This window comes from Narcine bancroftii, chromosome 8 (genome assembly GCF_036971445.1).
Source record: "Narcine bancroftii isolate sNarBan1 chromosome 8, sNarBan1.hap1, whole genome shotgun sequence".
Lineage (NCBI taxonomy): Eukaryota > Metazoa > Chordata > Chondrichthyes > Torpediniformes > Narcinidae > Narcine > Narcine bancroftii.
Window position 1 is genome coordinate 176,175,757 of NC_091476.1, and position 17,083 is coordinate 176,192,839.

The following is a 17,083-nucleotide window of genomic DNA, read 5'->3' on the forward strand; positions in this document are numbered from 1 at the left end:
TGTCTGAGAATGAGCTGGTCTCAGCATTTCCACTGAAGAGATTGCCATTTCACTCTCTCTCGCTGATTAAACATCTGCAGTGTGTTCAGTATTCTGTGCACACATTTCACCTCACACTGCAGCAAAGGACTCTTCAAACTCTTGAAGTTCGCCAACCTGACTCAGAGCAGACAAAAGATGTCCAATTTCATTTATTATTATTCATCAACTGTGCAGTCTGTTGGGATCATGGGGTAACTCTTGTTGCCAAGTGTTGTTCAGTGAAGCAGTGACAATCGTCTTAAATTGTGACAATTTGATGGAAGATTATGGGGAAGAACAAGCTCAGAAACTACTGATTCGGAGCTGGAGGGAGAGCAAATTGATTTCAAAAATGCTGCAATGGATCTCTCATTTCAAAGGAAGTTTGGCATCGTTCCCCCACCCCTACACTCCCATTCCCATCCCTCTCACCTATCCCTCAACAACAGGTGCACCCTCAAAAGCATAGTCAGCCCAACCTGCCCATGCCAACTAAGATGTCCCAGCTAGACTAGTTCCACCTGCCTGAAAACTCATCCTGTCCATTTATCCATCCAAATGTTTCTTAAACGTTGCAATAGCACCTGCCTCAACCATCTCCTCTGGCAGCCCGTTCCGTACATCTATCTTCTTCTTCTTTTCTTCTTCTTCTTCTTTGGCTTGGCTTCGCGGACGAAGATTTATGGAGGGGGTAAAAAAGTCCACGTCAGCTGCAGGCTCGTTTGTGGCTGACCAGTCCGATGCGGGACAGGCAGACACGATTGCAGCGGTTGCAAGGGAAAATTGGTTGGTTGGGGTTGGGTGTTGGGTTTTTCCTCCTTTGCCTTTTGTCAGTGAGGTGGGCTCTGCGGTCTTCTTCAAAGGAGGCTGCTGCCCGCCAAACTGTGAGGCGCCAAGATGCACGGTTTGAGGCGTTATCAGCCCACTGGCGGTGGTCAATGTGGCAGGCACACTCTGTGAGAAAAACCCTCAGGTTCCTGTAAAATCTCTTCCTCCCCACCCTTAGGGCCTCGAGTCCTGTCAAGGGTGTTGTAGGAATATGGTAAATAATAAGTTCATCAAGAATATTTTCTTAGTTTAAGTGATTCCAATCTTATGAATAAATATTTAAACATTTATTAGAAAATGCAAATGCTGATGAGGTCAGCATTATCTTGGCAAGGTTCAAGATTGAAAGTTAATTGGCATTTCTGTTGTCTCCTTTCTGTTCCGATCCATTCTCTTCCCAAATTAGAAAGCAGCCAGCCAGCAGGCACACCCCTTCACTAACTTCCCACTCCCTTCATGACCCTGTCTCTCCTCAGCTTTGCCCTTCCCCACTGCCTCCCATTCCACCTCAATTGACAGCTGTTTCCAGCGTGTTTTGGGGCACATGCAATTGCCACCAGCACATCCCCGGGGGCCTGCCGATAGATTGCTGAACTCATTGCTTCATTCTTCTCCATCTGCCAGAGATTAGTGAAACTTCCACTGCATGAGTGTTCTGGGAAAATCACAGACTGATCTTAACAGGATCATTAGATGGCTGATTGCCAACCTTCTGATTAGTAGCATTCTTATGGGAGCTCTGTGTGACTCACAGAACTGCAACCAGGAAACAGAAATCAGCCACTCTACACAAATGATCAATTAGTCGACTCCCAATCCCATTGTGACAACTTCTGTCTATTCCTGATCCCAAGAGCAGTGTTCACTACTTCACACACTTCAAGTGTGTAAAAGTGTCAGGAAATTTCTCCCCAGTTGTTTCTTTAACTCCTTTCACACTGCCGATTACATGTGGGTTGAACCGGGTAATTTACACATGGGTTGAAACGTCCCAAAATGGCAGGGCTCTGATACTTGGTGGGGGCAAGTGTCAGAGCCCGGCCAAGTTAGCTCACTAATCGCCTTCTGGTGGTGTGAAAGCACAACCTGCTCTCACATCGTCACTGCTGGAGGTGGGACCACCCGCCCCTCAAAATGCCAGGTTGTCGATTAACCAGGTGCAGTGGGAAGGCTCCTCGAGAGGAACATGGCCGGTAAGTTTACCCACTTCCTACAAGCGTTGGCAATGTAAAAGGGGCTAAGCTGGGTGTAAATATTTTTATTTTTAAGTCATCCAGAATGACAATTATTAAGGAAAAGCATCACTGATTTGTCTTTATTAATATGGAATTCCCTACCCTTGCAGATAAACCAGTGATAGAAAAAAAAAATCACAGTTCATGTTTACTGAAAGCAGACTCGATGTCAGGTAAATTACTATTTAAATTTATAGAACAAGTCCACTTCCAATTGCACATTGATAAGCAGTCTGTCAGAACCTGTTTGCATTCAAAAAAGGCTCAACAATACGTCAAACCTGTTTCCATTCATAAACGCTGGCCAATAAGTGATCTATCAGAATTCTTCTTCTTCTTCTTTGGCTTGGCTTCGCGGACGAAGATTTATGGAGGGGGTAAAAAGTCCACGTCAGCTGCAGGCTCGTTTGTGGCTGACAAGTCCGATGCGGGACAGGCAGACATGATTGCAGCGGTTGCAAGGGAAAATTGGTTGGTTGGGGTTGGGTGTTGGGTTGTTCCTCCTTTGCCTTTTGTCAGTGAGGTGGGCTCTGCGGTCTTCTTCAAAGGAGGTTGCTGCCCGCCAAACTGTGAGGCGCCAAGATGCACGGTTTGAGGCGTTATCAGCCCACTGGCGGTGGTCAATGTGGCAGGCACCAAGAGATTTCTTTAGGCAGTCCTTGTACCTTTTCTTTGGTGCACCTCTGTCACGGTGGCCAGTGGAGAGCTCGCCATATAACAGGATCTTGGGAAGGCGATGGTCCTCCATTCTGGAGACGTCACCCATCCAGCGCAGCTGGATCTTCAGCAGCGTGGACTCGATGCTGTCGACCTCTGCCATCTCGAGTACTTCGACGTTAGGGGTGTAAGCGCTCCAATGGATGTTGAGGATGGAGCGGAGACAACGCTGGTGGAAGCGTTCTAGGAGCCGTAGGTGGTGCCGGTAGAGGACCCATGATTCGGAGCCGAACAGGAGTGTGGGTATGACAACGGCTCTGTATACGCTTATCTTTGTGAGGTTTTTCAGTTGGTTGTTTTTCCAGACTCTTTTGTGTAGTCTTCCAAAGGCGCTATTTGCCTTGGCGAGTCTGTTGTCTATCTCATTGTCGATCCTTGCATCTGATGAAATGGTGCAGCCGAGATAGGTAAACTGGTTGACCGTTTTGAGTTTTGTGTGCCCGATGGAGATGTGGGGGGGCTGGTAGTCATGGTGGGGAGCTGGCTGATGGAGGACCTCAGTTTTCTTCAGGCTGACTTCCAGGCCAAACATTTTGGCAGTTTCCGCAAAGCAGGACGTCAAGCGCTGAAGAGCTGACTATCAGAATTACTACAGAAGGTAAAAACATCGCACATCACTGTCAGATGCCAAAGGAATTTTGTTTGCTTTGTGACTGTAAAGATTTGATTAACTCTCCAGACTAATAATTAGCATTTGATAATTAAATCGAAACCCCAAAGTATACGGAACACAGATGTTCAATATATATTGGAAGCAAAACCTCTGGATGTTACCTCAAATGTATAAAGACATGGAATTTAAACAGGATTAACCATTAATGTGCGTAACTGTTTGACATTGAAAAATTGCAATAAGGAACTGGAACAATGTACCTTGAACAAATTCCAAGAACTTGTTTATCACAGTGATCTTTGAGTGAGGGTCGATATTGACAAAGGTGATATTGTCTACCTCGCTCCCACTACCTTGATGTAATAAACCTATTTGTATGCTCTGTGGTTCTCCTCAGCAGTGACTTCAGGCCTGAGACGGTGCAGCTACTTCTACCACACAATGATGCAGCTCTCTCCTCTTCTTTTCCGAAGGGCTATCCCAGTTCCGGGGCGCGAAACATCGGGGTACCAGACGGAAGCTCACACTGCCAAACCTCTGCCACACTTGCATGGCTCAGAGGGACGGAGAGTTTATGCTCCAAAGGATGCAGTGATGTAGGTGAGATGTGAATACTGCCTTTGGAACCAATAATCTCCCAAACACGTACTCTTTTGGTGGGTGGGAGGAAAGCAGAGCACCCAGTGTAAACCCATGTGGGTCACAGGGAGAACGTACATATTGTACTGGATTTGAATCAGGGCCGTTACCACTGTAATATTGTTTGCTAATAACTACACAAACTCCACTTGGATTTAAAGTACCATCACAGTTACAATGCAGAAATGCAAAAGATAACTTGCACAGAGAAAGACCCCACAAAGATTAAAGTGAAAGCAACCCAATTTCAGCCTGGAATCCCGTTGGAGTTGGAAACTCGCATCACACCTGTGCTGCAGAAGAACAATGTGTTGCCCATTTACATACCAGAAGGCAGTTTGATCAGACCCAAAGACATCTTCTTGTCCATCAGAAAGTATTAAACGTAAAAGGAAAAGCTTGTGAGGAGGCAGGTGACAGTCAGAAGATTGGCCAAAAATCAACAGTGAATTCGATGAACAAGATCCATCTGGGCAAATTAGAGAATGAGGTAAAGGCAACCAGAAATATAAAAACAAAAGATATATTTTTGTGGATGTTTTAAGAAAGAGTTAACAAAGTGAACTTTGGTCTCAAAGAGAGTGAGTTTGAAGAATTAATGATGGAAGATATTCATACCAGCTGCACGCAGAGTTGGTGCTGTAAGGCACCATCTTTCTTTTGTCTGATACAGAGGTGTTAATGCACAGGGCAAGAAACTACAGGGAGTTGTGAACTTGGACAGCACCACCTTGGGCAGCCGACTTCACTCCGTCAAGGACATCTACTAGAGGCGGTCTCTAAGAAAGCAGGACCCTCATCACCCAGACCATGCCCTCTTCTCACTGCTACCATCAGGAAGGAGTTCCAGGAGCCTGAAGATGAACGCCCAGTGGCACAAGGACAATTTCTTCCCCTCTGCCATCAGATATCTGAATGGACAATGAACGACAAACACCACCTCACATTGCCTTCTTTTGCACTAATTTATTTATTTTAAAAATGTAATTTATAGCTATATTTGCAATATCTGCTGGAAAACAATGAATTTTGTGACATGTTCCTGACAATAAATTCTGGTTCTGATTCTGAAGGTATCACCACAGTAATGAATTTCTTGATCCTTTGATGTAATGGGTATCTTGTAGATGGCCTTTACTGAGAGTTCCAGATGGTACATGAGGTTAATTTAGCAAATAAGAACCCTTGATGTGTGCAGTCACATGTATGGGGGGAGATTAGACTACACAGCAGAGGCTGACCACTCTGGAAACAGAGGCAAGGCTCCTCAACTCTTCCAATGCTACATCGATGACTACGTTGGTGCTAAGTCCTGCACCCATGATTAGGTCAAAAACTTCATCCACTTTGCTGCTAACTTTTACCCATCTCTGACAACACCTTCCCTTTTTAGATCTTTCTGTCTCCATCTTGAGAGACAAACTGAAGATATTTTCTACAAGCCCACCAACTCCCATAGTTATCTCAACTATACCTCTTCACATCCTGTCCTCCAAAAGGATTCACTTCCATTCTCTCAAACCCTCCACATCCACCGCTTCTGCACCCAGGATGAGGTCCTCCATTCCAGAACATTCAAGATATCTTAATTCTTCAAAAAAGCATGGTCATCAACTCAGGCCTCACCCTCATCTCCTCTGCCTTGGGCCCATCCTCCCATAGACACAGCAAGGACAGGATTCCCCTCATCCTCACCTTCCACCCCACCTGCCTCTGCGTTCAACATGTCATACTCTGCAATTTCTGCCACCTACAATGTGATCCCACCAGCAGGCACATCTTCTCCGCTGCTCTCGTCTCTGCTTTCCGCAGGTACTGCTCCCCCCATCCGGGCTCACTCATTCACTCATCCCTTCCCAGTAATCATTCCCTCAGTACCTACCCCTGTGACCTTGCACCCAAACCTCCTTCCTCACCATATTCATGGCCTAAAACTGTCCTTCCAAGTGAAGCAACACTTCAGGACCATATAACCATATAACCATATAACCATATAACCACTTACAGCACAAAACAGGCCAGTTCGGCCCTACTAGTCCATGCCATAACAAATTCCCACCCTCCTAGTCCTACTGACCAGCACCCGGTCCATACCCCTCCAGTCCTCTCCTCTCCATGTAACTATCCAGTCTTTCCTTAAATGTAACCAATGATCCCGCCTCAACCACGTCTGTCGGAAGCTCATTCCACATCCCTACCACCCTTTGCATAAAGAAATTTCCCCTCATGTTCCCCTTATAATTTTCCCCTTCAATCTTAAACCATGCCCTCTAGTTTGAATCTCCCCCACTCTTAATTGAAAAAGCCTATCCACGTTTACTCTGTCTGTCCCTTTTAAAATTTTGAACACCTCTATCAAGTCCCCTCTCAATCTTCTACGCTCCAGAGAAAAAAGCCCTAGTCTGCACAACCTTTCCCTGTAACTCAAACCTTGAAATCCTGTCAACATTCTCGTGAACTCATCTACTGTACCTGGTGCTCCTGTTGTGACCTCTTTGGCATTGAAGAAGCTGGATGCAGACTGGGAGATTGCATCGCTGCGATAACAGGGATCTCCAAGTAGCCATTTTAATTCCACCCACCATTCCCACACCGATGGTCTCATGCACTGCCAAACTGAGGGCAACCAACAAATTGGAGGAACACCAAATATTCTGACTAGGCTCTCTCCAACCAGATGGCCTTAACAACAACCTTGCTAATTTCCGTTAAAACCCTCCCCTAAGTCTTTCTCTTTCCCAATCCCTCCAGCTCCACACCCCACCTCTCCCCATCACTTCTCCATTTGTTTCTCTTCTCCCCTCTCACTCGTATCCATCCATAATCTCTTTGACCTGTTTTCCTCCCCCTCCTTCATCTCCTTTCTCCTGCCTCTCCTCTCCTCTCCCTACCTTTTTTCAGGCACCTGCTTGCTTTTTGCTCATACCTGCTCAGGCCCAAAATGTTGCTTGCCTTTTACTTCCTCCAGATCAGTGGTTCTCAGCCTTCTTCAGTCTAAGACCCACCTGGCTTCCCACCTAACTCACCGTGGCCCACTCGTGGCAATGACAGCAATATTTCAAGGCAAAGGCAGCTCTGAAAGAAACTCATCTTTATCTCATTTAACGAATTGTACTAAAGCACAAACATAGAAAAGCTGTGGCCCACTGGTTGGGAACCACTGCTCTAGATGTTTCGCGACCTGCTGGGTTTCTCCAGAACTTCTATGTGTTGCACTACAATCCTGGCATCTGCAGACTTTCCCGTTCAACTCCTAAAAGCAAGCAGGTTGTTGAAACTTTTGAATATTATTAATGCAGAGAATAAGGTCTGCACAGATGATCAGGAATGCAGAGCTGAGGTCAAATCAGCCTCCCCGGCACAGGAGGGAGTTTACACTTGGAACAACCAGGTGGACAGCAATTGAAGTGGGAGCAAAAGTGAGTCAAGACAAACATTGTTACAGCTTCACTGAGCAGTTCTGAATGCAGGAGTTATCATCAGTTCTGAAAAGGCTCCGGTTTGGGGGGTGGGGTGTGTGGTTGGGGGAGAGGGGTATGGTAATCTCCTCCCTTTCCTCTTATCTTGTTTCTTTTTCGAGTGACAGCATCCTTGATTAATAATGAATGAGATTGGATGCTGGCTCAGTGGTAACTTTATGAGTTTGGAGTAGCCTTTACCGCAGTGTGAGATGAAGTGTGTGAGCAGAATGTTGAAAGCTCTGCAAGGCGTTTGATCACGACAAGCCAGTGGCATCTTGATTGAAGATGTTTTGCGGTGAGAGCTGAGCTGGCCATGCCTTTCAGCACAAGGACTGAGACCTGGGATTTATCCCCAACCTTTCATTTTTAACGCTGTCGAATTGCTTGATGGTGGGAGTGTTGTACAATTTCTGGAAGAAGGAATTTGCTTACTTGACATAATCACGGGTCTCAATGGGTTGGTGAATTCCATTGGCCTGCTATAAGAGTTCATTGCATTTTAGCAGAGAAAAGATTATATTGACTTTTATGGAGCCAAGTGCATCCTTTTCACTCCTGCTACATGGAATCGTGAACACAGGAAGATAGGCAATAGGAGCAGGAGTCAGCCAACTGGCTTGGCGAGCCTGCTCCACCATCCAGTCTTATTGCCGATCGGGTCCTGGATTCATTTCCACCTACCCACCTGTCCCCATAACCCTTCATTCCCTGACTATTCAAAAATCAATTTGTGTCTTGAATGAGGCAGTGGCTGATGCTTCCTTACACAAAGGATTCAACAGAATTTGGAGGAATTTATTGCAAATCACTCCCAAACCCCAGAAACTTTATGGGGAGCCCCAACCTCTGGACTCCTCCTGGAGTCAACTCTTCCCATTCTTTCCCAATGTACAGATTCCCAATTGAGCAAAACTCTCTCATTTGTACAGAACAAGATTTCAAATGAACTAAACCCTTTTCTACTGTACAGAAAAATAAAAGAACAAATTAAAAAGGCCAAACACCTTTGGACTATGAGATTAGCAAGGCTTTTGTCTTATTGAACAGTGGAACAGGCATAGAGACAGAAATGCTCTCTATTCCATTTTTCATTAGGTTGAACTAATTTTACCATTAATTTTGATCCTGATAGATTGTTCCTTAACTTCTTTGAATTGCCTTGTTTTGATTGGATCAAAATCCTTTACATTCCTCGCAGTCAAATGAAACTACATTGGAGCAATCGATTTTCAATCGTGCAAGCATTGAATATTGCTGGGGTGTAGGATTTCTCCAGTGGCCCTTTGCTCTCAAGCATTTAGAAGAATGAGTGGAAATCTTATTGAAATCTATAAACATTCTTATGGTGGATAATAGTTCTTCCAGTTCAGTTCCTAAAGTCAATCAGTCATTTGGGTCTGAGTTTGAAAGAAACCTCCTTACCCAGAGGCTGGGAACGTTTGTAATTCCCTCCTGAGGAGCACCTCAAAAGTTCAAAATTCAATTCGACGCTGATAACTTTATATCAGCGGAGCGATGCTGGTGTGGAAGATCGCCTATGATGTGGTTGAATGATGAAGGGTAGAAAACCCTCTCCTGCCTCTATTTCTTGCATTCTATATAAACACGGTTGAGGGTGTGGTGAGATGTAATTACACCACTAGGCCACCAGGGGTCCTCCCTTGTCTATAAAGCAGTCCGGAGCTACAGTCTAGCCTTCTTGCAGAGAGACAAGGCCTCTTAATGTACATATTAGTTTATTAAAGCTGTCTTATACTCGCACTGCTGGTGTGGATATTGTCAGGACGGAGGGGTCCATGCTCTTCAGTGCTATTCTTTGTAATGTTTTAACCAGGCTGGCTCAATGAGATAGCTGGAGACTGTGATGCTTGTTAAACCCCGCTGAACTCTTGTTAACCGTGCTGTCCGCCTGTGTTTCCTTCCTTTGTTCAATTGTGACAAGTGCTGTGGGAATAACTCCAGTAAAGTGGTGGTCTCTTCATCTCTTCTCACAAAACTCAAGAGCACAGGCAGCATCTATGAAGAAAGTCAGCTGGTTGGGTCAAGACACTTTATTGAGACCAAATGAGGAAGGGGAGATATTAAGCACATAAAGAAGGGAAATCGGGGGTAAGGGCCTGGTGATACCCAGGGGGTGGGGGTGACAAGGTATTAGCCAAAAAAAAGTGGGAGAGGTGGAGAGACAGGAAGAGACGATTGGGAAGGAGAGGAGGAAACTATTTAGAGAGGAAAGTGAGAACAGGAGCAGCAAGGAACCTGCTGGAGTAGATTACTGCAGACTGTTGCTCCACCTTCCAGCATCTGCCATTTCTCATGTGTCTACAGTCAGATCAGGAGTTAAAGAAGAGATGGAAGCGGTGGAGGTAGGACTTGCCTATCATCAGAAAAATAAATGTTCATCCGATTGGCTTCAAGCTGTCTGGAAGGAATCCGGTGTGCTGTTCTCATTGGATGAGGCCAGGAGAGACATGTCACCGTAGGAAGCGGGAGCTCACATTTAGACTCACACACAGAGCGTTGATGTTCAGTGAAGCAGTCACCCAGTCTGCCTCTGGCCTCAGCAGTGCAGAGGAGTTGACACCAGGTTCACCGAATGCAGTAGATCAGGCCAGACTAGGTGAAGCTAAAGTTCAGCCTCACCCGGAAGGACTGTTTGTGGCCCCGGATGGTGATGAGGGCAAGATAGAGGGGCAAGGTTTTCATTTTCTGTGGTTACAGTGGGAAGTGCCTGAGGAGGTGGAAGGGTGGGTTTGGAGGGAAGGACAGACCTGGGAGTCTGAGGTAGACTAATCCCGATGAAAAGTTGATGCAGTGCAGAGGAAAAGATGTGATTGCAGTGGCACTGAATGTGGCAGAAGTATCGGTGGATTCTGTGTCACGTATTGAGGCTGGTGGGATGGAAAGTAAGGACTCTGTCCATGTTCGGCCTGGGGGAAGGTGGGTGAGGGCAGAAATATGAGAAATGGAGGAGATACAGGTACAGAGTTTATCAATGACAGCGAGGGAATGACTTTCCCGATGGCCCAAAACGTCGACTGCTTTTTACTTCCTATGGACGCTGCGTGACCTGCTGAGTTTCTCCAGCACTTTCGTGAACTGCACTCGACCCCAGCATCTGCAGAATTTCCAGTTTACCTACATCCGTGTGCCCACGGCTAACCCTGGATCTGTGGAAATTGTAGGAGTTGGAGAGGTTGTTCAGGATGATAAGTTCTAACAATTGAAGGAGAATGTCTGTTGATGGGAACTGAACAACTCTGTTTTTAAGGAAGGAGCAAAGGGCCCTGAGACCTTCCTAATGGGGAATGGATGTGGAAAGGGATCACACATCCTTAGTGAAGATAAGGGGATGGAGAGTCAGAGACCCAGATGTAGGTGGGAAGAGAGTGGACAAGTCGATGTCGAGGTATAAGGTTTGGTGGGGCAGGTGCAAGCAGAAACAAAGGGTCCATATGGCAGTTCTGTTTGTGAATCTTGGGGAGGAGATAGAAGTGGGCATGTGGGGTTAGGGAACGATCAGGTTGGAGGTAGTGGTTGGGAGTTCCCCTGAAGTGATAAGGTATACAGTTATTAGGGAGATAAGATCGTGATGATGGTTAGTGTGTTTCTGGTCTAGGTGTCCAAGTGTTGACATTCTGCAATATAGAGGTTAGAAGGACCGACCAGATCTCCCTTGTCTTGCATATAGCTTTCTGTTCTCTGACAGCAAAATTGACAGAGCTTGGGCTTTGCTCTTGGACCGATGAATGATGAGACGTGACTTAATGAATGCGTATAAGATTAGGAGTGGTTTAGATGGGGTGGACTGTCAACACCTTTTTCCAGAGGAGGTGAACCCTCCATACACCAGGCAGAGGGCAATTCTGAAACTCCAGGCCATCTTGTTGTATAGTTAGAAAGGATTTCAAGATGACAGTGCGATTTGTGATCAGATGGTTGAAAGATGAAAAACTCACATTAACATTGAGTGCAGGATTAGGGAGTGTAGTCATTTGCATTGGTCAGTTAATTGCAGTTTAATTTAATTTGTAAAGGAATTGACATATGAGGTGCTCTTTAGATAAAGACACACGTTTTGAGCCTCCTGAATGAATTGCAACTTGATTGTTCAGACAAAAAAAAACCCAAATCATTTTCTGTGGTAAACCACTGTTATACTGTGATCGGCTGCTACTGACTGGATACACCTCCCGTCACCGATCTACCCATAGCCCTTTTGCTCTGATCAGTCAAGGAGGTGGATGGTTTTTTGACAGTGTTCTGGTCTTTAGCTATTAAAAGCCTGATTGTTTCATTACTCAGCCTTCTGTGAATTATTGATGGTTCTTCACGTTCTCTGCACCAGAAGTCAGGAAAGTATGTTTAGTTTATTCTCATTTTATCACTCCACAGCAGAAGTCATAAATGTTAATAAATGTTTGTTGCATCTACATTTGTCGGACTAAAAATATCAGAATCTGGCTGTGTGCTGTTATAATGAAACATGCCAACACCCACAGAGAGGCCTTCCCTCAACAATGCTCCACTCAACCGATCCACGTATTCCGGAACCTTCCTGCAGTCTCTTTTCCTTCCTGCTCCATGTCACATCTCTCCAATGTTTCTGTTCTCTTCCTGACAATAACATGCTTGTTAACATTTCCATTACTCTGTGCATCATTTGCCTTTCTCTCCATTTCTTGCTCTTCTCATCTTCTTGAAATGTTAATAATTTCCTCCCCCCCACCCCCCCACCATCTTTTTAAACCATGCAACAGGGTAAAAGGCCCCCTGAAACCTGTGCTGCCCGATTACACCCAATTAGCCTCCCAACCTTACGAGTGGGAGGAAACCGGAGTATCCGGGGAAAACCCACACAGGTCATGGGGTCATGGGGAGAACGTACAAACTCCTTACAGACAATGGCAGGTTGGAATGCTGGTCCCTGACAATGTAATAGTTTTCTACTAACCACTATGCCCTGTTATGATATACCGCCCTCCCAATTTCACCACCATCAATTTCCTTGCTCATATCCCTGAGTGCCAATAAGGACTTGATGACCCCTGTCGTCCTGACCAGCAGTATCCAGTTCTGTTCCTTTCCTGCACCCGTTCCCAGGCTGGTGAAATTTTCTTGCCACATTTTCGTCCTGCTCCAGCATTTTGTCATCAGCCATAACACAGCAAAGCACTTTCCGAGGAGGTTACCAGGAAAGTTGATAAAGGAAAGGACATTGTGGGAGAAACCAGAAAGTGGTGCTCAAAGATTGTCTCTTTCTCACTGGAGGCCTGTGATTAGTGATGTGCCTCAGGGATTGGTGCTGGGACCATTGTTGTTTCTGTCTATAACAATGATCTGGATGATAACGTGGTCAATTGGATCAGCAAGTTTGCAGATGACACTCAGTTGGGAGTTTAATGGAAGGTGAGGAAGGCTTTCAAAGCTTTCAGTGGAAACTGGACCAGCTGGAAAAAAGGGCTGAAAAATGGCAAAAGGAATTTAATGTGCTCAAGTATGAGGTGTTGCACCTTGGCAGGACGAAGCGAATGGTCGGGCACTGAGGAGTGCAGTAGAACAGAGGGACCTGAGAATACAGATATATAATTCCCTGAAATTGGCATCACAGGAGGATAGGGTGGTAAGGATAGCTTTTGGCACCTTGGCCTTCATAAATCAAATAGTTGAGTACAGGAGTTGGGATGTTATATTGATGTGTACAAGACATTGATGAAGGTAAATTCGAGTTTTGATCACCTATCTACAAAAGATTGAGAGTACAGAGAAAATTTAGAAAGATATTGCTGAGCTACAAGGAAAGATTCGTCAAACCAGTCCTTGTTTTTCCTGGAGGAGAAGCCCAGTACCTCTTCAGTGGATTGCAGTATGGATTGCAGTATTGTTTTTCCTCCAGGAAAAACAAGGACTGGTTTGACGAAAACAGCCAGGAAATCCAGGAGCTGCTGGCAAAGAAGCGAGCTGCCCACCAGGCTCACCTCACAAAGCCGTCCTGTCCAGAGAAAAAACAAGCCTTCCGTCGCGCATGCAGCCATCTTCAGCGCAAACTCCGGGAGATCCAAAATGAGTGGTGGACTAGCCTCGCCAAACGAACACAGCTCAGCGCGGACATTGGCGACTTCAGGGGTTTCTACGAGGCTCTAAAGGCTGTGTACGGCCCCTCACCCCAAGTCCAAAGCCCGCTGCGCAGCTCAGACGGCAAAGTCCTCCTCAGCGACAAGATCTCCATCCTCAACCGATGGTCAGAACACTTCCAATCTCTTTTCAGTACCAACCGCTCAGTCCAAGATTCCGCCCTGCTCCAGCTCCCTCAACAGCCCCTAAGGCTAGAGCTGGATGAGGTTCCCACCCTGGATGAGACATATAAGGCAATCGAACAACTGAAAAGTGGCAAAGCAGCAGGTATGGATGGAATCCCCCCAGAAGTCTGGAAGGCTGGCGGCAAAACTCTGCATGCCAAACTGCATGAGTTTTTCAAGCTTTGTTGGGACCAAGGTAAACTGCCTCAGGATCTTCGTGATGCCACCATCATCACCCTGTACAAAAACAAAGGCGAGAAATCAGACTGCTCAAACTACAGGGGAATCACGTTGCTCTCCATTGCAGGCAAAATCTTCGCTAGGATTCTACTAAATAGAATAATACCTAGTGTCGCTGAGAATATTCTCCCAGAATCACAGTGCGGCTTTCGCGCAAACAGAGGAACCACTGACATGGTCTTTGCCCTCAGACAGCTCCAAGAAAAGTGCAGAGAACAAAACAAAGGACTCTACATCACCTTTGTTGACCTCACCAAAGCCTTCGACACCGTGAGCAGGAAAGGGCTTTGGCAAATACTAGAGCGCATCGGATGTCCCCCAAAGTTCCTCAACATGATTATCCAACTGCACGAAAACCAACAAGGTCGGGTCAGATACAGCAATGAGCTCTCTGAACCCTTCTCCATTAACAATGGCGTGAAGCAAGGCTGTGTTCTCGCACCAACCCTCTTTTCAATCTTCTTCAGCATGATGCTGAACCAAGCCATGAAAGACCCCAACAATGAAGACGCTGTTTACATCCGGTACCGCACGGATGGCAGTCTCTTCAATCTGAGGCGCCTGCAAGCTCACACCAAGACACAAGAGAAACTTGTCCGTGAACTACTCTTTGCAGATGATGCCGCTTTAGTTGCCCATTCAGAGCCAGCTCTTCAGCGCTTGACGTCCTGCTTTGCGGAAACTGCCAAAATGTTTGGCCTGGAAGTCAGCCTGAAGAAAACTGAGGTCCTCCATCAGCCAGCTCCCCACCATGACTACCAGCCCCCCCACATCTCCATCGGGCACACAAAACTCAAAACGGTCAACCAGTTTACCTATCTCGGCTGCACCATTTCATCAGATGCAAGGATCGACAATGAGATAGACAACAGACTCGCCAAGGCAAATAGCGCCTTTGGAAGACTACACAAAAGAGTCTGGAAAAACAACCAACTGAAAAACCTCACAAAGATAAGCGTATACAGAGCCGTTGTCATACCCACACTCCTGTTCGGCTCCGAATCATGGGTCCTCTACCGGCACCACCTACGGCTCCTAGAACGCTTCCACCAGCGTTGTCTCCGCTCCATCCTCAACATCCATTGGAGCGCTCACACCCCTAATGTCGAGGTACTCGAGATGGCAGAGGTCGACAGCATCGAGTCCACGCTGCTGAAGATCCAGCTGCGCTGGATGGGTCACGTCTCCAGAATGGAGGACCATCGCCTTCCCAAGATCGTATTATATGGCGAGCTCTCCACTGGCCACCGTGACAGAGGTGCACCAAAGAAAAGGTACAAGGACTGCCTAAAGAAATCTCTTGGTGCCTGCCACATTGACCACCGCCAGTGGGCTGATAACGCCTCAAACCGTGCATCTTGGCGCCTCACAGTTTGGCGGGCAGCAGCCTCCTTTGAAGAAGACCGCAGAGCCCACCTCACTGACAAAAGGCAAAGGAGGAAAAACCCAACACCCAACCCCAACCAACCAATTTTCCCTTGCAACCGCTGCAATCGTGTCTGCCTGTCCCGCATCGGACTGGTCAGCCACAAACGAGCCTGCAGCTGACGTGGACTTTTTACCCCCTCCATAAATCTTCGTCCGCGAAGCCAAGCCAAAGAAAGACAAGGAAAGATTAAACAGGTTTGAATTTTAAATTTAAATTTTAAATTTAGACATACAGCACAGTAACAGGCCCTTTCAGCTCATGACCCATACTGCCTAATTACACCCAATCGACCAAAACCCACAGTATGTTTTGAATGGTGGGAGGAAACCAGAGCCCCCAGGGATAATGCACACAGACACAAGGAGAATGTACAAACTCCTTACAGAGAGTGCGGGATTTGAACCAAAGACTCGGTCCGGGTCACTGACGCTGTAACAGCATTGTGCTAGCAACCTCACAAAGCATGTCACCTTACGTTAAGACTTTATTGCCAGGAGCTTTGGAAAATGGGACAGGGGGGGAGGGATTTACTGAGAAGACTGAAACGGGCAAGGCTACTGTCCACCATAGTGTCAACCTTCTATACAAGCTCCATCGAGAGTGTCCTGGTCGGCTGCATCACAGTGTGGTACGATTGCTGCAGAGAAATGGATCAGAGGACAATCCACAGGACCATGAGAGTGGTAGAGAGGATCACTGGAGTGCTGGGGAGTGATCTACCTGGACCAAGGAGTGATTGGGAGTGATCAACAGCCAACAGGTACCTGGACCAATGGGGAGTGATCTACAGCCAACAGGTATCTGGACCAAGAAGTGATAGGGACAGATCTACAGCCAACAGGTACCTGGATCAAGGAGTGATGGGGAGTGACCTACAGCCAACAGGTACCTGGAGCAAGGAGTGATGGGGAGTGACCTGCAGCCAACAGGTACCCAGATCAAGGAGTGATGGGAAGTAACCTGCAGCCAACAGGAACCTGGACCAAGAAGTGATGGGGACTGATCTACAGCCAACAGGTACCTGGACCAAGGAGTGATGGGGAGTGACCTGCAGCGAACAGGTACCTGGACCAAGGAGTGATAGGGAGTGACCTGCAGCCAACAAGTACCTGGACCAAAGAGAGATGGGGAGTGACCTGCAGCGAACAGGTACCTGGAGCAAGGAGTGATGGGGAGTGATCTACAGCCAACAGGTAGCTGGATCAAGGAGTGATGGGGAGTGACCTGCAGCCAACAGGTACCTGGAGCAAGGAGTGATGGAGAGTGACCTGCAGCCAACAGGTACCTGGACCAAGGAGTGACCTGCAGCCAACAGGTACCTGGACCAGGGAGTGATGGGGAGTAACCTGCAGCCAACAGGTACCTGGACCAGGGAGTGATGGGGAATGATCTACAGCCAACAGGTACCTGGACCAAGGCGTGATGGGAAGTGATCTACAGCCACAGGTACCTGGACCAGGGAGTGATGGGGAGTGACCTGCAGCCAACAGGTACCTGGACCAGGGAGTGATGGGGAGTGATCTACAACCAACAGGTACCTGGACCAGGTAGTGATGGGGAGTGACCTGCAGCCAACAGGTACCTGGACCAAGGAGTGATGGGGA

At 46.9% G+C, this 17,083-nt stretch overlaps 1 long non-coding RNA gene across 2 annotated transcripts in view; it reads right to left on the reverse strand.

The window, feature by feature from the left end:
• Window positions 1–17,083, reverse strand: part of LOC138741611 (uncharacterized) — a 123,915-nt gene that overhangs the window by 16,598 nt on the left and 90,234 nt on the right. The window contains exon 3 of one of the 2 annotated variants that reach the window (XR_011343607.1): window positions 11,551–11,850. The exons of the other annotated variant lie outside the window; for it this stretch is intronic. This is a non-coding gene — a long non-coding RNA (uncharacterized lncRNA). Of the gene's footprint in view, window positions 1–11,550; window positions 11,851–17,083 lie in introns of those variants that run through there. 2 annotated transcript variants of the gene reach the window in all.